We start from the raw sequence: 13,808 nt of genomic DNA, 5'->3' as shown, positions 1-13,808 counted from the left end.
CAACTTTACCAAATTCATTGATTAGCTCTAGTAGTTTTCTGGTGGCATCTTTAGGATTCTCTATGTATAGTATCATGTCATCTGCAAACAGTGACAGTTTTACTTCTTCTTTTCCAATTTGTGTTACTTTTATTTCTTTTTCTTCTCTGATTGCCGTGGCTAGGACTTCCAAAACTATGTTGAATAATAGTGGTGAGAGTGGGCAACCTTGTCTTGTTCCTGATCTTAGAGGAAATGCTTTCAGTTTTTCACCATTGAGAATGATGTTTGCTGTGGGTTTGTCGTATATGGCCTTTATTATGTTGAGGTAGTTTCCCTCAATGCCCACTTTCTGGAGACTTTTTATCATAAGTGGGTGTTGAATTTTGTCAAAAGCTTTTTCTGCATCTATTGAGATGATCATATGGTTTTTATTCTTCAGTTTGTTAATATGGTGTATCACATTGACTGATTGCGTATATTGAAGAATCCTTGCATCCCGGAGATAAATCCCACTTGATCATGGTGTATGATCCTTTTAATTTGTTGTTGGATTCTGTTTGCTAGTATTTTGTTGAGGATTTTTGTGTCTATATTCATCAGTGATATTGGTCTGTAATTTTCTTTCTTTGTCTGGTTTTGGTATCAGGGTGATGGTGGCCCAAAGAATAAGTGTGGGAGTATTCCTTCCTCTTCAATTTTTTGGAAGAGTTTGAGAAGGATGGGTGTTAGTTCTTCTCTAAATGTTTGATAGACTTCACCTTTGAAGACACCTGGTCCTGGACTTTTGTTGGAAGATTTTTAATCTGTTTCAATTTCATTACTTGTGATTGGTCTGTTCATATTTTCTGTTTCTTCCTGGTTCAGTCTTGGAAGGTTATACCTTTCTAAGAATTTGTCCACTTCTTCCAGGTTGTCCATTTTATTGGCATAGAGTTGCTTGTAGTATTCTCTTAGGATGCTTTGTATTTCTGCGGTGTCTGTTGCAACTTCTTTTTCATTTCTAATTTTACTGATTTGAGTCCTCTCCCTCTTTTTCTTGATGAGTCTGGCTAATGGTTTATCAATTTTGTTTATCTTCTCAAAGAGCCAGGTTTTAGTTTTATTGATCTTTGTTATTGTTTTCTTTGTTTCTATTTCATTTATTTCTGCTCTGATCTTTATGATTTCTTTCCTTCTGCTAACTTTGGGTTTTGTTTGTTCTTCTTTCCTAGTTCCTTTAGATGTAAGGTTAGATTGTTTGAGATTTTTCTTGTTTCTTGAGGTAGGCTTCTATAGCTATAAACTTCCCTCTTAGAATTGCTTTTACTGCATCCCATAGGTTTGGGATCATCGTGTTTTCATTGTCATTTGTCTCTAGGTATTTTTTGATTTCCTCCTTGATTTCTTCAGTGATCTCTTGGTTATTTAGTAATGTATTGTTTAGCCTCCATGTGTTTGTGTTTTTTATGTTTTTTTCCCTGTAATTCATTTCTAATCTCATAACGTGGTCAGAAAAGATGCTTGATATGAAGCCAATTTTCTTAAATTTACTGTGGCTTGATTTGTGACCCAAGATGTGATCTATCCTGGAGAATGTTCCATGCGCAGTTGAGAAGAAAGTGTAATCTGTTGTTTTTGGATGGAATGTCCTATAAATATCAACTAAATCTATCTGGTCAATTGTGTCATTTAAAGCTTCTGTTTCCTTATTTATTTTCATTTTGGATGATCTGTCCATTGGCATAAGTGATGTGTTAAAGTCCCCCACTATTATTGTGTTCCTGTCGATTTCCTCTTTTATAGTTGTTAGCAGTTGCCTTATGTATTGAGGTGCTCCTATGTTGGGTGCATATATATTTATAATTGTTATATCTTCTTGGATTGATTCCTGGATCATTATGTAGTATTCTTCCTTGTCTGTTGTAGCATTCTTTATTTTAAAGTCTATTTTATCTGATATGAGTTTTGCTACTCCAGCTTTTTTTTTTAATGTTTTAAAATTTTATTTATTTATTTTTGGCTGTGTTGGGTCTTCGTTTCTGTGTGTGGGCTTTCTCTAGTTGCGGCGAGCGGGAGCCACTCTTCATCGTGGTGCATGGGCCTCTCACTGTCGCTGCCTCTCTTGTTGTGGAACACAAGCTCCAGATGCGCTGGCTCAGTAGTTGTGGCTTACGCGCCTAGTTGCTCCACAGCATGGGGGATCTTCCCAGACCAGGGCTCGAACCCGTGTCCCCTGCATTGGCAGACAGATTCTCAACCACCGCACTACCAGGGAAGCCCTCCTGTTTTCTTTTGATTTCCATTTGCATGCAATATCTTTTTCCATCCCCTCACTTTCAGTCTGTATGTGTCCCTAGGTCTGAAGTGGGTCTCTTGTAGACAGAAAATAGATGGGTCTTGTTTTTGTTTCCATTCAGCAAGCCTGTGTCTTTTGGTTGGAGCATTTAATCCGTTCATGTTTAAGGTAATTACTGATATGTATGTTCCTATGACCATTTTCTTAATTGTTTTGGGTTTGCGTTTGTAGGTCGTTTTCTTCTCTTGTATTTTCCACTTAGAGAAGTTCCTTTAGCATTTGTTGTAGAGCTGGTTTGATGGTGCTGAATTCTCTTAACTTTTGCTTGTCTGTAAACTTTTGATTTCTCCATCTAATCTGAATGAGATCCTTGCCAGGTAGAGTAATCTTGGTTGTATGTTCTTCCCTTTCATCACTTTAAGTATATCATGCCACTCCCTTCTGGCTTGTAGAGTTTCTGCTGAGAAATAGCTGTTAACCTTATGGGAGTTCCCTTGTATGTTATTTGTCGTTTTTCCCTTGCTGCTTTCAATAAATTTTCTTTGTCTTTAATTTTTGCCAATTTCATTACTATGTGTCTCAGCGTGTTTCTCCTTGGCGTTATCCTGTATGGGACTCTCTACGCTTCCTGGACTTGGGTGGCTTTCCTTTCCCATGTGAGGGAAGTTTTTGACTATAATCTCTTCAAATAATTTCTCGGGCCCCTTCTCTCTCTCTTCTCCTTTCTCTCTCTCTCCTCCTTCTGGGACCCCTATAATGCAAATGTTGTTGTGTTTAAGGCCTCTTAGGTCTCATTTCTTTTCACTCTTTTTTCTTCTGTTCTGCAGCCATGAATTCCACCATTCTGTCTTCCAGGTCACTTATCCGTTCTTCTGACTCAGTTATTCTGCTATTGATTCCTTCTAGTGTAGTTTTCATTTCAGTTATTGTATTGTTCATCTCTGTTTGTTCTTTAAATTTTCTATGTCCTTGTTAAATATTTCTTGCATCTTCTCAATCTTTGCCTCCATTCTTTTTCCAAGGTCCTGGATCATCTTCACTCTCATTATTCTGAATTCTTTTTCTGGAAGGTTGCCTATCTCCACTTCATTTAGTTTTTTTTTCTGGGGTTTTACCTTGTTCCTTCATCTGGTACTTAGCCCTCTGCCTTTTCATCTTGCTGTCTTTCTGTGGATGTGGTTTTTTGTTCCACAGCCTGCAGGATTGTAGTTCTTCCTGTTTCTGCTGTCTCCACATAGTATACCTTTATCTGTAGCTGAATATGCAGCAAAAATGTGATTTTAATTTTCCCTTGGCTCTCGTCTATTCTCTTTCATAATCTCCCATTTAGCAGTTAGTGGGATGAAAAAAAAATCACTAAGTCTCTAATCTTAGTTAAATTTAACCCAATCTGATAATGTAAACTGTCCTTTCAGCTAATACTCTTTTAGGAAAACTCTGTTTCTAGATGGCTTCCTGTGATAGTTAATTTTATATGTCAACATGATGGGGCCACAGGGGCCCAGATATTTGGTAAACTGTTATTGTGGGTGTGTTTGTGAGAGTGTTTCTAGATGAGATTAACATCTTAATCAGTAGACTGAGCAAAGCAGGTTGCCATCCCCAATGTGGGTGGGCTTCATCCAATCTAATGAAGGCCTGACTAGAACAAAAGAAGACTGAAAAAGGGAAAATTCACTCTCTTTCTGCTGTCTTCGAGCAGAGCATCAGTCTATTTCTGCCTTCAGACTAGAACCGTACCATTGTCTCTCCTGGGTCTTCAGTTTGCCAACTGTAGGCCTTGGGACGTCTCAGCCTCCATAATCATGTGAGCAAATTCCTTGGATGGGTGGATGGATTGGTAGATGATATAGAGATATCTCTTATTGGTTTTGCTTCTCTGGACAATCCTTACTAACACTCCCTTGGCCCACTTCTGTTCCCCAGGTGGTACCTAGGTGTGTAGTCTGAGGGCTGTATGTTATGGTACAGGGAAGAGCCAGGTCTTTGCAGGTCTTTTGAGAATGCGGCACTATCCCCTTTTCCTGCCATATCCTAAGCCAACTTCAGTGGCTGCTGGTCTTTCTCAGCTTTCCCAGAACCAGAGCTTCTTCCTGGCCGAATTGGGTTCACCTGAATTTCACAGGCCTCAGACCCCAGATCTCTGCCAAGGTCTCCATCCATTCTGCAGGCCTGAGGGCCCACCCTAGCCTCTGCAGCCGAGTCATTTGACCCTTCCTGGGAAAACTTCCAAAGCAGGCCCACTGGAGCCCCATCTAGTATCCACCCCACATGGAAACTCGGAGATCAGGAAACAAACCTCAAGCCTCCTTGGCCTGACTGTACCCACGTTTGCAATGGTGCAGTTGTATCTAGGCTGGGTTAGGACTTACTGAGAGGGGGCCTCTTCCCAGGGCACTAAATCAGGAGCCAGGACAAGGGTTTCCTTCTGCCTTCCATGTTACCCTCACTTAGGAAACATATCTCTCCATCCCAGGGCCCCAATCCAGGGACATCAGAACAAAGTGGTCAGTCTTAATTGCCTCCTTTAATCTCCCTTAAGTTTCCTTCCCACCATCACCCAGGGCTGGAAAAAAGGAAGTCTTCTTTCTACTTTCCCTACATCATATCCTCCTTTTGCTTACAAGTTCAAGTGTTGTGATGAACGGGGTCCTCTTGGCTAGGCCCCTTGATATATTGGAGAGAAGGAATCAAATTACCTGGAAAACTCTCTCTCAGAACAGTAACCTCTTTGCTGTCCTGCTCTGTAAACTATTTTTTTATGTCAGAAGCTGGAAATTCCCTTGCTTTTTCCTTTGTGTACCTCCTTTTATGTTTTAATTGAGATATAATTGACACGTAACATTATATTAGTTTTAGGTGTACAACATGATGATTCCATATGTGTTGCAAAATGATCCCCACAATAAGTTAATATCCATCATCACACGCAGTTAGAAATTTTTTTCTTGCAACAAGAACTTTTAAAATCTACACTCTTAGTAACTTTCAAATATGCAATATGGTACTTTTAACTATAGTCACCATGCTGTATATTACATCTCCATGACTTATTTTGTAACTGGAAGTTTGTACCGATTGACCCCCTTTACCCATTTCCCCAAGTCCCCAAACTCCACCTCTGGGCAACAACCAATCTGTTCTGTATATTTGGGCTCATGTTTTTGGTTTGTTTTTCTGTTTTTTTCTTTTAGATTCCATATATTTTTCTTTTTTAGGTTCCACATATAAGTGAGATCATATGGTATTTGTCTTTCTCTGATTTATTTCACTTAGCATAATACCCTCACGGTCCATCCATGTTGTTACAAATGGCAGGGTTACCTCCACTTTTGTGGCTGAATAACGCCTCACTGTACATGTACACCACATTTTCTTTATCCATTCCTCTGTTGATGGACACTTAGATTATTTCCATGTTGTGGTTATTGTAATGCTGTTATGAACGTGGGAATGCAATATAGTGATTTTGTTTCCTTCGGATAAATACCAGAAGTGGAATTGCTAGATCATATGCTAGTTCTATTTTTAATTTTTTTGAGGAAACTTCATATTGTTTTCCATAGTGGCTGCACCAATTTACATTCCCACCAAGCATGCACAGGGTTCCCTTTTCTCCACATCTTAGCCAACACTTGTTATTTCTTATCTTTTTATAAGAGCCTTTCTAACAGGGGTGAAGTGATAGCTCCTTGTTGTTTTGATTTGCATTTCCCTGATTATTAGTGATGTTGAGCACCTTTTCTTATACCCATTGGCCATTTTTGTATCTTTGGAAAAATGTTCAGATCCTCTGCCCATTTTTTAATTGGATTTTTTTCTGTTGTATAATTTCTTTATATTTTGATATTAACCCCTTATCAGATATGATTTGTAAATTTTTTCCCATTCCATAGGTTGCCTCTTCATTTTGTTGATAGTTCCCTTTGCTGTACAGAAGCTTTTTAGTTTGATGTAGTCCAACTTGTTTATTTTGCTTGTGTTACCTTTGCTTTTGGTGTCAAATTCAAAATATCATACAAGACAGTACAATGTCAAAGACCCTACAATGCCCCCCCTCCCCATGTTTTCTTTTGGGAGTTTTATGGTTTCAGGTCTTACATTCAAGTCTTTAATCCATTTTGAGTTGATTTTTTTGTATGGTGTAAGATAGTGGTCCAGATTCAGGTGTACAACATAGTTATTCAACAGTTATGTATATTACGAGATGATTACCATAAGTCTAGTTACCATGTGTTGTAATTTAAAGTTATTACGATATCACTAAATATCATATTTCCTATTCTGTATATTACTCTCCATGATTTATTTATTTTGTAATTGGAAGTTTGTGCCTGTTAGTCCTCTTCATCTATTTTGCCTATTCCCCCAACTCCCTCCTCTCCAGCAACCACCAATTTGTTCTGTGTATATATGATTCTGTTTCTGGTTTTTTGTTTGTTTTGTTTTTTAGATTCCACATATAAGTGAAATCATACAGTATTTGTCTTTCTCTGTCTGACTTATTTCACTTAGCACAATACACTCTAGGTCCTTCCATGTTGTTGCAAATCACAAGATTTCATTCTTTTTTATGACTAATATTGTATTGTGTGTGTGTGTGTGTATATATATATATATATATATATATATATATCCATTTGTCTGTATGTATGCTTTGTTTCCAAGTCATGGCTATTGTAAATAACACTGCAACGAACATAGGAGTGCATATGATTTTCAGATTAGTATTTTCATTTTTTCAGGTAAATACGCAGAAGTGAAATTGCTGGATCATATGGTAGTTCTATTTTTAACTTGTTTGAGGAATCTTCATATTCTTTTCCATAATGGCTGCACCAGTTTACATTCTCACCAACAGTGCATGAGGGTTCCTTTTTCTCCACATCCTTGCCAACACTTGTTATTTTTTGTCTTTCTTATAATAGCCATTTTGACAGATGTGAGGTGATATCTCATTATGGTTTTGATTTGCATTTGCCTGATGATTAATGATGTTGAACATTTTTTATGTGTTGGCCATCTGTATGTGTTCCTTGGGAAAATGTCTATTGAAGTCCTCAGCCATTTTTTTTATCGAATTGTTTGGCGTTTTTTTTTTTTTTTTTTTTACTATTAAGTTGTTTGAGTTCTTTATATATTCTGGATATTAACTCCTTATCAGATATATATTTGCAGTCTTCTCCCATTCAGTAGGTTGCATTTTGTTTTGTTGTTGGTTTCCTTCACAAAAGCTTTCTACTTTGATGTAGTCCCACACGTGTATCTTTGCTTTGTTGACCTTGTCTGAAGAGACATATCCAAAAGATACCACTGAGACTGATGTGAAAGAGCTGAGTGCCTATGCTTTCTTCTAGGATTTTTATGGTTTCATGCCTTATATTCAAGTCTTTAAGCTATTTTGTGTTTATTTTTGTATATAGTATAAGTTAATGGTCCAGATTCATTCTTTTGCATGTACCTGTCCAATTTTCCCAACACCATTTATTGCTGAGATTATCTTTTCTCCATTGTATATTCTTACCTCCTTTGTCATAGATTAATTGAACAAACATGCATGAGTTTATTTCTGTGTGCTGTATTCAGTTCCATTGATCTATGTCTGTTTTTGTGCCAGTACTGTACTGTTTTGATTACTAAAGCTTTGTAGTATAGTTTGAAGTCAGGGAGCATGACATCTCCAGTTTTGTTCTTTTTCGGGATTGTTTTGGCTATTTGGGATCTTTTGTGGTGCCATACAAATTTTAAGATTATTTGTTCCAGTTCTGTGAAAAATGCTATTGGTATTTTGATAGGAATTGCATTGAATTTATATATTGCTTTGGGTAGTATGGATTTTAACAATATTAATTCTTCCAATCCCTGAACATGGTATATCTTTCCAACATTTATGTCATCTTTATTTTCTCTCATCAATGTCTTATTGTTTTCAGGGTACATGTCTATCACCTCCTTGGTAAATTTATTCCTAGGTATTTTCTTCTTTTTAATGCAATTGTAAGTACAATTGTTTTCTTAATTTTTCTTCTGGTAGTTTGTTATTAGTATATAGGAATGCACCAGATTTCTGTGTATTAATTTTTTATCTTGCAACTCTACCAAATTAATTTATTCTAATAGTGTTTTGGTGGAGTCGTTAGGGTTTCCTATATATAGCATCATGTCATCTGCAAATAGTGACAGTTTTATTTCTTCCTTTCCAATTTGGTTGCCTTTTATTTTTCATGTGTAATTGCTATGGCTAGGACTTGCAATACTCTGTTTAATAAAAGAAGCAAAAGTGGGCACACTTATTTTGTTCCTGATCATAGAGGAAAAGCTTTCAGCTTTTCACTATTGAGTATGATGTTAGCTGTGGATTTGTCATATATGGCCTTTATTATGTTGAGATACATTCCCTCTAAAACCACTTTGTTAAGAGATTTTATAATAAATGGGTGTTAATTTTTTTCAGATGATTTTTCTGCATCTATTGAGATGATCATATTATATTTTATTTTGTTAATGTGTATCATATTGATTTACAGATGTTGAACCATCATTCTATCCTTGGAATCCCGATCATGGTGTTTGATCCTTTTAATGTATTGTTAAACTCACTTTGTTAATACTTGGTTGAGGATTTTTCGTCTATGTTCATCAAGAATATTTTCTTTTTTGTAGTGTCTTTGTCTGCTTTTAGTATCAAGGTACTGTTGTTTTCATAGAATGAATTTGAAAGTGTTCCCTCCTCTTCAATTTTTTGAATAGTTTGAGGTAATTACTCTTCTTTAAATATTTGGTAGAATTCACCTGTGGAGCTGTCTTGTCCTGGACATTTGTTTGTAGGGAATTTTTTTGATTACTGATTCAATTTCATTATTAGTAATTGGTTTATTCTGATTTTCTCTTTCTTCCTGATTCAGTCTTAGAAGATTGTATGTTTCTAAAAATTTATTTATTCTAGGTTTTCCAATTTGTTGGCATATAATTGTTCACAGCAGTATCTTATCCTTGGTATTCCTGTGGTATTTGTTGTAACTTTCTGTCTTTCATTTCTTATTTTATTTATTTGGGTCCTTTCTCTTCCTTTCTTGATGAGTCTGGCTAAAGTTTTGTCAATTTTGTTTATCTTTTCAAAGATGAGCTGTTAGTTTCATTGATCTTTTCTGTTTTTTTAGTCTCTATTTCATTTATTTCCATTCTGATCTTTATTATTTCCTTCCTTCTACCACATTTGGTTTCGTTTGTTCTTCTTTTTCTAGTTCCTTACGTGTAAGGTTAGAGTGTTTTATTTGAGATTTTTCTTGTTTCTTGAGGTAGACCTATGTGGCAATAAACTCCCCTCTTAGAATTGCTCTTGCTGCATACCATAGATTTGGAAGGTTGTGTTTCCATTTTCATTTGTCTCAAGGTATTTTTTGATTTCCTCTTTGATTTATTTACTGACCCATTGATTGCTTAGTAGCATGTGGTGTGGTCTCCACATGTTTTTGTTTTTTTCCAGTTTTCTTCTTGTAGTTGACTTCTAGTGTCATACCATTGTGATTGGAAAAGATGCTTGATATGACATCAATATTCTTAAATTTACTGAGACTTGCTTGTAGCCTAACATGCAATCTATTCTGAAGAATGTTCCATGTTTACTTTGTAGGGGAGAGAACATTTTTCTCTACCCTTCAAGTTGTTTTGGCTGGTCTAATAGACAAATTGATATAAAGACATATTAACAGGAGAAAAACTAAAAAAATTTAATTTCACATATATGGAGACCCCATAGATATGTGACCAAAGAAGTGACTGAAGCAAGATGTTTATATACCTTTTTAGACAAAGAATCAATTATCTGTGAAGTTTTGACAAAACAGAGGGGTTATTGCTTGGAATAGCAAATTAATGAAAAAGTAACAAAGTTTGTTTACACAGCTTTCTTGGTCTCAAATTCCCTATCTCTGGGGAAAAGGATACCCTCCATCCTCCTGGCATAGGGAGGAAACCTTCCCATGGGAGTTTGTTTCCTGTTTTCAGGGGAATAAAAGAAGGTTCAGAGTGTTATTTTTGTACTGGCTGTTTCTCAAGTAACTTTTGTTCAAAATAATCAATAGGCTACCTTGGCATATTTGGGGCAGCCCAGCCTTGAACCGTATCAGCTCCCTCCTCTGATACTTCCCTGGAAGTTTCACATGTTAAAAACTGAGGTGGTAGATTGCTCTATTATTTCATTGAATTAATCTCTTAGTCTTAAAAATAGGTCAGTTCAGTTAAACAGGTTTGTCTCATTTTAGGAGGTAGCCATAAAGGTGGGCTCCCAAAGGTGAGGCCTGTATTGTGCAAGTAAATCAAGTATTTAATAAGGCATTTCTGTGGAAACAAAAGAAAAACAATGGTTAATGATTGTAGCAAATTATAAACCAGTTTCTGAGTTCCGAATGGTGGATGGTAGAGAAGATTTCTAGATATCAAACTCAAAGCATTCCTCAGAGTAAGCACAGGAAGTGAGGATTTGATAGATTTTCCTGGTTTGCAGTTTGAATGTCTCCCAGGGGGTCTTCTGAACAGCCCACACAGCAACAGGCATGAAGATTGTCTATACATGAGTTGTGGTGTCAATTTTTCTGAAGTTTCTCTCAAGTTGTCCAACTTTAGTTTGCCTGGCTTTAGAAAAAGGGCAGTTTTAGCTCTTCCTGATTTCAAGACAAAAGAGTGGGAGAAAAATTGGAAATATTAGTTTGGAGAGTTGTGGCCAAATTTTGAAGAAACTAGAAGAATTCAGGTTATAGTCCAGTTTACAGGTAGAAAACAAACCCACAAAGATAACTAACAGAACTATCAATAGAATCCAGTATCCATAAAGGTGTATTACTGAAACATGATTTCTCTCTCTACAATCACCCCCATGTCTATCAATGATAACCATAGTCAAACTAATTTGTTTGCAAATTAAGTCTAGTTTTATTAAACTTGGCTTGATTATTGACGTAAGTGCAACAAGAATAGCAATTGACCATACAGAATAGTTTAATTTGCTTTGGCTGGAACTTTTCATAGGAATTGCAGATTGAATTTTAGCCTCTTAAGACCAAAATATCAAGCCAAATAAATACTTGCTATCAGACTTTCCCTGCAATATCTATAGATGTTTTATATATATATATAATTTATTTATAGATATTAATGAGTTCCTCTCTTCTCAAGGTCCCCCAAATATTCTGAGGTTCTTGTAACTACCAAGAAGTTACCTTCCTTACTCACATGACAAGGCTATTGATACCCTGTAAGCAAGATACCAGGCTGCTTTTCCAAGGGGCTTTATTGGCTTCATAAAGTCAATCTCAGTTCTTTGACATTTCAGTCAAATCCTTGGTAACATGACCAATGTTTCCCATTGTGTCCTATTAAAAGGAGAACAGATTCTTATTGAACTCATAGCAAACAACTGTATTGCCATGAAAACAAAAATATTTACTGAGAGTTTATGAATTCTGGAGGGATCAGGCAGAGAGAAAAAGTAAATGCTTCATCTTTATTTACAAAGTTACATTTTATCCAGTTGCTGTAAGCATAGATAGCTTAAGAGAAAAAGTTTCCTTAAATCTGAAAAATCAAAACATTAAAAAGTTCAGCAATATTTCAAATTTAAGAGTCACACAAAAAATGTAATCATCTTTCTTAGTTCATTGAGTCCCAGGTAATTAATACTTGTTAATCTTGATCTTTTGTTACAAGTTTTATGAAGCCATCAGTTTCTCCATTAGAGTTCTGTAAATTCTTATTTAGTTCAGTGGTATGATCTTGTCAGCGTCCTCCACGAATCTCTCTGAAGATAAAGCACTTTTGTAGGAATACCTTTGTAAAATCATTAGAGTAAAACAATAACTGTAAATGACAAAAGACTTCAAAATGGCCATAGTTACAAATCTAATAAGAGTTGCAGTTGACAAAGAAATTTGCTTATTTCTGTGACACAACACTTCAAGATAACTGTAATTACAAGTGACAACATATCAGGACATATCCGATTTCTAGGAATTTCATACAATTTCTGGAATACTTATATTAATAACATAATCCTTACAAATGTAATCTAAAAAAAGTTTGGCACTACTTATTTGACAATGCTTCCCACATGATTTAACATATCAAATGTGCCTAATTAGTGCAACATCTCTCTTTTTATAAGGAGAGAGAACAAATCATTTGAAATGTTCCAAGGACCCTCTGAAAAAAAAAAAATCCCAAAGTTAGTTTGAGGTCAAAACGACTTCATTTACAATTGGATTTGGGGGTGGGGAGGGTAGTTTGTCAAAAATATCAAAAGATTTTTAACATTTGGTCAAATAGGATCATAGGGTGCTGTGAAACAGTGACTAGCAAGACACTTAGTTATCTAGTTAACCAAAGTGACAATTACAGACTTCACAAGGGTGGGCTAAGAGCAGTGGCAGCTCTGGTGTCATCTATGGGGAGATGCTGTATGTAGCACCCAATCCCTGAGAACAGGGCTCAGCAGAAACCGGGGCCCCTAAGGGCAACTCTCATCTCAGCAGCAGCTCCAGCCTCTGGGAGTTGATGCAGAAGGGGGCTCTCCAGGCTGCTCAGCTGGGATCAGGGTTGGTGACGATCATGGGAGGCCTCTGTAGCACAGGCTGCAAATGTCCACATTGGTGGGGCTTGCTGGGTTCTCCTGCTCTCCTCCCTGTGCGGTGAACTTCCTCCAAGGGCATGCCTCCTGGTGCCGATCTGCTCTTGACTGAGGTACGGGATGACACAGGCAAAATATTTTCTGTACTTTTCTATGCTGCCATCCTTGGTTTCTGAGCTCCATGGGGATTTTGCTGGTTCTTTGTAGTTCTAAGATTTCCCTGAACTGTTTACTTCAGTATGTAGTTGCTTATGTACTGTTTTTGTTTTTTGTGTATGTTAGGCGTGGAGACCAGTATTGGGACCTCCTAGCCTTCTATCTTGTTGATGTCACTCTCATCCCCCTCCTCCTTTAAAAAAAAAACCTTTTGTGAATCTAGGTTTTGCTTTGTGGTTGCCATGAGGCTTACACAGAAAATCTCATAAATAATAAAGTCTAGGGACTTCCCTGGTGGCATAGTGGTTAAGAATCTGCCTGCCAATGCAGAGGACACGGGTTCGAGCCCTGTTCCAGGAAGATCCCACATGCCACAGAGCAACTAAGCCCGTGCACCACACTACTGAGCCTGCGCTCTAGAGCCTGTGAGCCACAACTACTGAGCCCGCGTGTCTAGAGCCCGTGCTCCGCAACAAGAGAAGCCACTGCAGTGAGAAGCCCAGGCACCGCAACGAAGAGTAGCCCCCGCTCACTGCAACTAGAGAAAGCCTGTGTGCAGCAAAGAAGACCCAGTGCAGCCAAAAATAAATAAATAAATAAATTTATTAAAAAGAAATAATAATACAGTCTATTTTAAGCTGATAGCAACCTAACTTTTGCCTACAAAACTTCACCTTTTTACTCCTCTTCTTTTATCCTTTTGATCTTACTATTTACTGCTCTTTATACTGTCTATTCATTAACAAATTTAGTAGTTATAATTATTTTTAATAC

This window comes from Leucopleurus acutus (genome assembly GCF_964270905.1).
Source record: "Leucopleurus acutus genome assembly, chromosome: 10".
In the NCBI taxonomy this organism is placed as follows: Eukaryota; Metazoa; Chordata; class Mammalia; order Artiodactyla; family Delphinidae; genus Leucopleurus; species Leucopleurus acutus.
The sequence above is the reverse complement of the archived record's forward strand: the minus strand, read 5'-3'. Positions refer to the sequence as shown.